Source organism: Lactuca saligna, chromosome 5 (assembly GCF_052625555.1).
Source record: "Lactuca saligna cultivar CGN05327 chromosome 5, ASM5262555v1, whole genome shotgun sequence".
NCBI lineage: Eukaryota > Viridiplantae > Streptophyta > Magnoliopsida > Asterales > Asteraceae > Lactuca > Lactuca saligna.
This window is the reverse complement of record NC_136421.1, coordinates 40,297,383-40,308,257: the sequence shown is the minus strand read 5'-3', so window position 1 is coordinate 40,308,257 and position 10,875 is coordinate 40,297,383.

Genomic DNA, 10,875 nt, shown 5'->3' with positions numbered 1-10,875 from the left:
GTCACACACTCGGCCACATACTTTGCAACATCAAGCTTCATCGTCGGCCGCCAATAGTAGGGTTTTAGATCCCTATACATTTTAGTGCTACCGGGATGAATCAAGTACATGGTTTTGTGAGCTTCTTCCATAAGAAGATCTCTGATTCCTCCTATGTTAGGTATCCAAATTCGATCCTGGAACACCTTCAGTCCATGACTGTTTACACCGAACACCAACGTTTTGCCCAAACGTTCCTCCTTTCGGTCATTCTTTTCAGAAGCTTCCTCTTGAGCTTTCTTTATACTTTCCACAATGGTCGAGACAAATTCAATTCTCAACGCTCTAGGCCTTTTCCTTTCAAGATTGACTTTCTGACTGAGAGCATCAGCAACTACATTAGCTTTACCGGGATGGTAAAGTATCTCACAGTCGTAGTCCTTGAGTAATTCCATGCAGCGTCGTTTCCTCATATTCAATTCCTTCTGATTAAAGAGATATTGGAGACTCTTATGATCAGTAAAAATTTTACACTTCGTGCCATAGAGGTAATGCCTCCATATTTTCAGAGCGAAAATTACCGCTGCCAACTCCAAATCATGAGTCGGGTAATTCTTTTCATGCTCCTTCAGCTATCGAGATGCATATGCTATCACCTTTTCTCTTTGGTTCAAAACACAACTCAATCCAACCCCAGATGCAGCGCTATAGAGAGCGAAGTCTTCAACTCCATCAGGTAGAGAAAGCATGGGTGCCTCGCATAGTTTCTTCTTTAGCTTCTCGAATTCTTCTTTATGCTTCTCACTCCAAGCATAAGTAGCTCCTTTGTGGGTCAACGCTGTCAACGGAGTAGCAATCGAAGAAAAGCCTTGGACAAACCTTCGGTAATATCCGGCTAATCCCAAAAATCTTCGGATCTCTGTGGGACTTTTCGGTTGTTCCTACTTCATCACAACTTCGATCTTCGCTGGATCAACCATTATCCCTTCTTGGTTGACCACGTGACCCAAGAATTGGACTTCACGAATCCAAAAATCACATTTGGAGAACTTAGCATACAGCTTCTCCTTCTTCAATACTTCTAACACTTCTGGCAAGTGTTTGCCATGCTCCTCCTGGCTTTTCGAGTAAATCAGAATGTGATCTACGAACACTATCACAGATTTATCAAGGAATGGATTACAAACCCTATTCATTAAATCCATGAATGCTGCCGGAGCATTGGTTAGTCCAAACGACATAACCAAGAACTCATAGTGTCCATATCTAGTTCTGAACACAGTCTTCTCTATATCCTGCTCTCTTACTTTCAGCTGATGATATCCTGACCTTAGGTCGATCTTTGAGAAATAGCTCGAACCTTGTAGTTGATCGAATAGGTCATCAATCCTTGGCAACGGATCTCTATTCTTTATTGTTGCCTTATTCAACTCTCAGTAATCAATGCACATCCTCATGCTTCCGTCTTTCTTCTTCACGAATAACACCGGAGCTCCCCAGGGTGATGAACTAGGTCTAATGAAACCTTTATCCAATAACTCCTGAAGTTGCATCATCAACTCCTTCATCTTCGTCGGTGCTAATCGATAAGGTGCTTTTGCAATTGGCGTTGTTCCTGGTAACAAGTCAATTCTGAACTCCACTTGTCTATCAGGTGGTAATCCAGGAAGATCTTCGGGAAATACTTCTGGATAACCACACACCACAGGAATACTCTGCATCACCTTCTTTTCCTTCTTAGCATCAATCACGAATGCTAAATATGATGTACATCCCTTGGTCAAACACTTTCTGGCTTTCATTAGGGAAATGATTCCAGAATTCACTCGGCATTTGTCCCTATACACCATAAACGATTCCTTCCCAGGCGGGTTCACTTTATCTTCTTCTTGCACAATATCTCGGCATCATTGGCACTAAGCCAATCCATTCCCAACACGATGTCGAAACCATTAACTTCGATAGGTAATAATTCTTCGTGAAACTTATTCTTATTAAGGTCGATTAAGATGTTTTTCATACGATGGCTAACAGGTACAAACTTGCCACTAGCAACTTCGACTAACAAAGCATTATCTAGTCTATCAACAGGCAAGGCTAGTTTTCTACCAAATTCATGCGATATAAAGGAGTAGTTGGCTCCAGAATCAAATAAAATTTGGGCAGACAAATTGTTAACGAGAAAGGTACCTGAAGCGACATCAGCTTCATCTTTAGCATCTTCCAGTGTCATCTGGAATGCTCTCGCCTTTTGGCTTTGGCGGAATGTTGGGTCTAGCTGCCTCCTTCTTCTTCGGGCAGTCCCTCGACATGTGTCCCTCCTCACCACAACCATAACAAACTTTCTTAGTGAGGGTACATTCATTGGCATAGTGACCTGGATTTCCATACTTGTAGCATGTGGCCACTATCTCACATTTTCCATGATGCTTCTTCTTACATTTGTCGCACCATTTCGCTTCGCCTCCACTTCCCCTCGAACCAGACTTCGAGAACTTGTTTTTCTTATTGGACCCTGAAGTTCCAGCGAACTTCCTCTTTTCACCAACCTCTATCCTTTCCAGACCTTTTTCCTTCAGCTGGGCCTCCACATTCTTAGCTGCACGAACAACCTTTTTCAGAGTAGTTGCCATCTTGACTGTCGGACCAAAGTCGGTAGGCAGTCCATTAGCAAACCTCTCAATCTTGGAGAGTTCCGTTGGCACTAGGTACGGAAATAATTTCATTTTCTCAGTGAATGTCGTAGCATAGTCGTCTACGCTCATCCTCCCCTTCTTCAAGTTCTAGAACTCATTGTTCAGATCAATTAGATCTATCTCTGAACAATATTGCACCCTTAACTGTTCCAAGAACTCCTGCCATGACATTTTCAAACCTTCTCCTCGTGGCATAGTATATGCCAACAACTTCCACCAACTTAATACTCCAATCTTCAGTTGTCTGACTGCAAAGACAATCTTCTGTTTGTTGCTACAGTCGCAACTTTCAAATACCATCTCTATTTCAGAGATCCAATCCATTATCTCAACATGCTTTGGGCTCCCAGAAAGACTTGGCGGTTTGGCGCCCAAGAAATTCTTGTACATTCGCCCATCGTTGTTGTTTCTCCTTTCTGGATTGTTCCTTCGTTCTTCTTGAGTCCCAACATGACTTATAATGCGACTATTGTTCCCTTCCTCCGATTGCTTGGGAATCCATTCAGGTTCCTCAATAGGTATGATAGGTTCGTCCCTATTATTATGCAACATTTGTCGCATCTCCTCCCTTTGTTCGACTAACATAGCCCGAATCATGGCTTGCACCCCAGCCATGGTGATCTGTTCTGGTGCTGCTGCTACAACAAGTGCTTGCTCAATCACTGGCGGTTAATTCCTGTTTTCATCCGCGTTTCCAACGCCACTCCTTGTTCTCACCATTTTTGATCTATACACCGAATAAGGTGAAATTTAGATCTTCATTCATGATAGATTTCAAATCATCCTTATCACTCCGAAACGATTACATGCTAGTTCTAATATCGTATACATACGCTTAGAATCCTAAACACATAAACCTTCAGATCCGGTTGGCAACAAACCATAGATCCGAACAAATAATATCATATATGGCAACATATAACATTTAGCACATAAAATCATTTTAGGCAACTTTCCTAAAATAAACTAGTGCTTGTGTCTATAATTTAACAGACACACACCTCGCAATCTCCACTTAGCATTCTAAGTTTAAGTTTACAAATCCTACAAATTCCTAGTTCGCTTAAACTAATGCTCTGATACCAACTGTGACATCCCCAAAATCTCGGCCAGAAAAGACCGATTTCATTTATGCTTTTTAAAATAATTTCAGAGTAAATCCTTTTGATTTAAAAGTGTTGCGGAATTTGTTCCCAAAACAAAACATGATAAAATAATATTTATCAAAGCATTTCATCAAGAGATGCATTTTCATTATAGAATTAAAACTCGGGGTGTCATGTTCCGATACAGACCATAAAGCATAAACGATAACATTACAAGTCATTCAACAAATATATACATATACAGACTTGTAAACAAAACAACTCGATGATTCATCCATCTTACGCCCTTGCGCCACTTCCTGTAATACAAATAAAACTGAGTGGGTCAGGCCTGGGAGCCTGGTGAGCATATAGGGTTTTCAACCCACAATAAATTTTGACGCTTATTTTTATTCTTAATTAATCAAACCACATAATTAAGCAATTAAGCACAAAACACATAATACTCAAATAATACACTTCTATTATTTCAAAACGGGTTACAAAGGTTAACCTAGACTATTACATCATCATTAATGATAGGCCCAGAAACACAGGCGTTACACAACCAATCCTCGTCGAACTTTAGATTGTCCTTTGATAGTTGTTTAATTATTTTAGTCAAAACCAATTCTAGACATTTGGAAAATTTTAGAATGGTCAAATATTAAAGCATTTGCAATCGATCCTATACCCGAAGCGTATGGGACACGATACATAATGTTTTATTTGCTATGTTTTCAAAATTTGAATTGTGAAGAGGAATGCCGTAATCATAATCGAAACTTTAAGAACACACTATGTACATTTGACTAAATTTATTAACATTTCTCAACCTAAGCCTTTAGATTTGAAATGAAGCATAATATTCTCTCCCTTAATTATATCAAAACAACTATTCCATCCTTACGACTTTGCAAAGAATGACTCTTGTTTTCTATAATTAATATTGCCAACTTGCAATACCTTTCTTAATAATCATACAATCATAACATTTATGCTCCCACTATCATGATGATTATTATAAATCATAACACTTATGCTCCCACTAGCTTCGACATGTATTTATAAACATCTTAGCTTTCAGAAAAACAATACCTATTGAATTTCTTAAGTCCATGTTTCTAATACTTAGATCTTTGATAATCTTTTATCAAAGCTTCTTGAACTTATACACCTTTGCCTTAGATAGTTCATATGTGTGTCTAAACAATTAAGACTAATTGCCAAACCTCACAACTCAAATCATGGAAAGGGATACCGTAACCATAATCGAATTTGAGAATGCAATTTTACAATCACTATCCTTTTAAAATCTTTCTTAGTGAAAGCATTTCCTCACAATCATTTTCATGAAGGAGGAAATCTTATGACACTTAGATTTAAACGGTGTATGTGTTCCTATCCATGTGAATTTGTTAAAACCAAAGTTTACGACAAATTCAAACTCATATGGACCGAACTTTCTTAATCTTGATTTCTTGCCTTATGGTAGCACAATTGCCCACCATGTCTTCCAAGTAGTTAAGCAGTTCACCTTTGCCTATCAAAGTACTTTCCATTGATCAAGGTCCTTGCCTTTTGTGCTTTCAAATGAGAATTCATAGGACTCATATGAACAATTAACTCAATTGGAATGGCATAAAAACAAAATAGTTTCAACACGATAGGTTGTAAACCTCAACTCGTGTGCTAGTGATGATCGATAAGGTTTATTTGATAGGTTCTTGAAACCTTTCAAGACCATTAAGACTCCCACTGACTCCTTGATCCTAAACATTTCTTGACAACCAAATATTCAAGAGTTAGTGTAGTTTTTATCATAACACTTCATAAAATGGTCCTAGTTGGTCTTTGTCTTATCCAAGACATCACAATTTTCCACATTTGATGAATGTTAAAAACCTTCTTAATAATTGTCACTCATTGTCACAATCTTAACTCTAAGACTTGTTTTGGAACGAAGTATGATTGACTTTTTGATTTAACCATTTCTTCAATTCTTGATTCCTCTTCTTAAACATACAATTGTACTTAGAGGATCAATTGAAATATGGTTCTTAATCATTAAGACCTATCATAAAACATAAAAGGTACTCTCCCTTCTTCTTAGAATGGAGAACCTTTTATCTTTCTACCTACTTGATTCTTCTTATTCGTTCTGCCATTGATTTAAACCTTTTTAATCAATTCCGAATTACACTTAATCTTATAAGTATAATCATATTTACTAAACCTTTAGTAAATCATGTTGAATATCTTTGTTACTCTTATGGTGGACTTGATCAACACACAACTTTGTGTGCTCGATCTCCTAGTCCTTCACTTGACACTTTGTCAACGAATTAGTCTAATTTCCAAATATGAAATTTCTCATTCATCATGCAACCAAGTTGCGTGATTCCAAATTTCTGTCCAATTGAAACTTGGGCGATGATAAACTCTCCCTATTTGGTAAATTCTCAACATTTCCATAAATAAGAATCATATCCATTCGTTGTAGAAATATGCAAACATCAATTTTCATAACGATTTCATTACAAGGGAATAAACAAGTAAATAAATAAGTCAAACGAAAATTTATTTTATTTATAAAAGCAGCGGAAAACATTTGTCCTTACAATGCAAAATCCATTGAAAATTATGTATTTTAAAAGGAAAATTTCTAACAACACTATCATAACTATCTAAGCTCAAAATCTAATCTTCAAAGTTATGCGATCAAGATCCATTTCTTCGTGATTAGACTCATCTTGCTCTATTTCATCAACCTTCCTCTCCTTTCATCGATCCTACAAAACATTCAAATGCAATCTGTATCATGAATCAACGAATAGGAACTTAATCGAGTTAGATAGTGGATTTTGCCTGAAGCGCAGCCATACACTTTGACTCTCCCATCTTCTGGACTCTTCAGGCTCTTTGGGCAGACTTGTATCCAACGCCCTTTCTTTTGGCAGCAAACGCAGGTCGGTTCTCCTAGAACGTCCTTGGAAGCATGGTCAGTTGACTTTCCCAACAAATACGCTCCATTGCTTCGCCAAATGATTTATGATTCAGCAGCAATGAGCATGTAAGTTAGGTCAATGAGGTTGTCTTCATGATCCATCATATAATACTTTCTTTTGAACTCATTATATGATTCAGGAAGTGACTGCAAAACCCAATTCACAGCCAACTCATCCGGGAATGACACACCCAACATTATCAACCTATCAATATGTGATTTCATTCCTAGAACGTGAGCACACACGGGTTTACCATCTTCATGTTTCATTCCCAATAGGGCCTTAGTGATATTGAACCTTTCAATTCTTCGATCTTGTGGGTTAGGGAGAACAACTGGAGGAGGTGGAGGAAGTGAAGCATGATTTCTTGTTCCTCGATCGAATCGTGGAACACCATCTTCATGTGGAATGCTTGTTCCACGGGATTTGGGAAGACCATAGTTGTTGAACTTTTACATCTACAACATGGGAGAAAATGAATTCAAGTTAGTTGATTGATTGAGTCCTTAGTAAATCACCCAAATTAGATACTAAGTCTAAACACAATACTCTACAACTCGGGAGAGGGATGTCGTAACCCAAATTGCAGAACATTTGAAGGTAAGTGAATGACGATTCACTAATTTCCACCATGAAAAATGAAAAAGAAATTAAGTTTTGAATCTATGAAAACTCCTAGATCCTTTGAGATTCATTGAACATTTCAATGGCATGTTTAAATCTCGATATGCCCCTCTTGTTTGTGACTGGGATGCCGAGGATCACAAAGCGGGTGTGAATAACCATGCAAACTTACATGGTGCCCTCACATGTTACAGTCACCTATTCGATGTGCCGGTAAACCACACACGCTCCACCGAACTATGACAAACATCGAGTCACCCTTTGCTACCTTTGCTTAGAACCATTTAGTGTGCCGGTAAACCACACACGCTCCACTAACATCTTCGCAAGGGCACAAAGTGTAATTTCATGGAATTGCATCAATTCACTTTGCCTAAGTAACTAAGATTGGGAATTTTTAAAAACATTTAGTTACTTTTGTATTTCATTATACTTATAATGGAAGGTTTCGTCCTATCCTACCCGTTCGGCTAACGACCCTCCACTAGTCAAGAGTGCGGTGGGTAAGAGTGGATATCCATTCAATCACCATATTATAGGCAATTTTCTTAAACACCCTTTATAGACTAGCTTCGTGAATGAGGCCTACTAACGGTAAGACTGACTTTTACTCATACATATATATAATGTTAGACTTTTAATGTTATATATAGTATAGGGTGTATTTTACACTTTTAAAATACTAGGTGATCAAATTTAATAATTATACCTTTAATTCAATTAAATTGTAAACCAAAACTATTATGGATTTATTAAACCTCTTTTAATTATACACCTTAATTAATTAATAAAACCACAAGGGTGTGATTTGAACTTTTCAAAACATTACTAGGGTTTTAGAATTTAACATTCCTAATTAAACCTTTTAATCAACTTTTAAATTCCAAAACTTGAGGGCAAGTTTTGAAACATTTCAAAAACATTAGGGTTAGAATTTAAATATACATCAAAATTAAACTTTTAATCAAGATTTAAATTCCAAAACTTGAGGGCAAGTTTTGAAACCTTTTTCAAAACATGAGGGTTTTAACTATTTAAATTTCAAAACAACAAAACTTTTGAGTTCAAATTTAAACTATAAAACCTAAAGGGGAAAATATGAAACTTTTCATAACAACAAGGATCAAATAACAAATAATCTTAATTAACATTTAATCACATAATTATCCATATTTGATTTATTTAATGATTTCTTGCAAAACAATTTACCAATTTAATCAAAATAATTAATCAATTATCACATAAGGAAACAAATATTTTATTAATTGATAAATATCTTTAATTAGATCAAAAATATAGTCAAATATATCATAAAATCGGATTTATATTGATCTAATAAGATAAGGCAACTATCATTAAGCAAAAACATCAAGAAATCCCGGTTTTCCCTCCATCTGACCAGCCGACTCACTGAGTTAGGTATGGACTCGTCGAGTCAGCAGGAACTCGGCGAGTTCAGCCCCCAGAAACCCAAAAATCAAAATTTTCAATAATACAAAGCATCAATACAATAGAAACCAATCTAGGTTCTGATACCACTGATGGATTTTGGTCATAAGAACATCCTATGTGCTCATACAAATCCTAATGCTTGGATCTAGGTTTCTCTATTGTACATGCAAGTTATCCAAGACTATAAACCCTAATTCTAGCATACAAGTAATCATATTAACATAAGAATGGGTTTAAGACATTACCTTGATTGTTATGTAGCAATAACAATCCAATTCCTCCTTGTATTGACTTTAGAAAGCTTAGAGTCACAAATGTCACTCCTCTAATGGTTCATAAACACCAAGAGCAAGAGGATGAAGTGGAGAGAGGATGGAGGCTGCCTAAAAACGTGTGAAACCCTAGAAAGACGCTTAGCCACGTTTTTGGGTCATAAGGGTTCTATATATAGTGAGGCTATTAGGGTTATCTAATAAGGAAACCCTAATTTGGATGCTTAAGCCCTAAGCAACCCATGGACTCCTTTCCTTAAGGCCTTGGATGATTTCCTCATGGGCTTTCCCATAGAATTCGTCCACTCCTTAATATAAGGCAATCCATAGCCCAAATTGCAATTATCTTGTAATTACAATTCCAGTCCCTTTAGTTTAATTAATCTCTTTTAGTCACAAAACTAATTACCAATTAATTCTTGACTAATATTAATTAAACAATATGATTTCTCCTTTAATATATTATTCTCATAATATATTAATAAATCATATTTAATCCTTTCTCTCCATAATTCATCCTATCAAGTTGCTTTGGTGAAGGCAACCCAAAAGGACCATGCACCATCGGGTCAAGTGCATACCAAAATAGTTATGGACTTAGACACTAATCCAACAATAACAACTCAAATCTTCAATCTCCTTGTCTTAGAAAGCAAGTACTACAAGTGTAGTACCTCTAATGGCTCACAAACACCAAGAGCAAATGGAGAGGCAAGAGAGAGAGAAGGGGGGGGGGGGAGAGGAAAAAATTGGCTCTAGGTCTTCTAGGGATCAAGTGACCAATTTCCTAGGCCTAAGGGGTCTTTATATAGGGTAGAGATTAGGGTTTCAGGCCTTATACTTATCTGGTTACTTGCCCACCAAGCAGCCCATAAGATAAGCCTAGAATCCTTATCTTGGACGAATTGTAAGGCCTTATCACCTTGAATTCATCCACCCTATCCATAGGGAATCCATTGCCCTAATTTGCAACTATCACATAATTAAAATTCACCCCCTCTAGTTTAATTTATTAATTTTGATCACAGAATTAATTTTTAATTAATTATTGACCAATATTAATTAAACAAATATGATTTCCCCTTTAATATAATATTCTAATAATATATTAATAAATCATAATAACCTTTTTCTCTATTATTTCTCTAGTCAAGTTGCTTTGGTGAATGCAACCCAAAAGGACCATGCACAAACGGGTCAAGTACTTACCAAATATGGTTACAGGCTTAGACACTAATCCAACAATCTCCCACTTGGATAAGTCTAGTAACCATAAATGCAAGTATAACTCGATTAGCAATCGTAGCTCTCAAATACGCTGTCGAACTCTGATCTTATCAGCAACCTATCCTTTAGATAAGGGATCATACAGTCCTCTATTTTAGATATCGTGCGGACAATCTCATGGAACATAGTCATACTTATTGTTCAGCAGTTTGTTTCTCGATCTCATATTCATTTGACATAGAACTTAATTGAACACATCAGTTCAGTTCTGATCGGGCCCGACACATAAGTCAAATCAAATCATCGAGGGGCCCTGATATCGCTTTTACTCTGTTAGGATAAAAGGAACAGATAAACTTCGACTTATATGCATTTACTATCACTAATCGAATTATACACAACAATGCATTTTATGACATCAAGTTACTGATGCATTTTCACATTATCAATGCACAACCAATTAGCAAACAATAAACCATATATCTTGGTTTTAAGAGCATATGATATTATCGTCTTGCGATCACTCGTGATA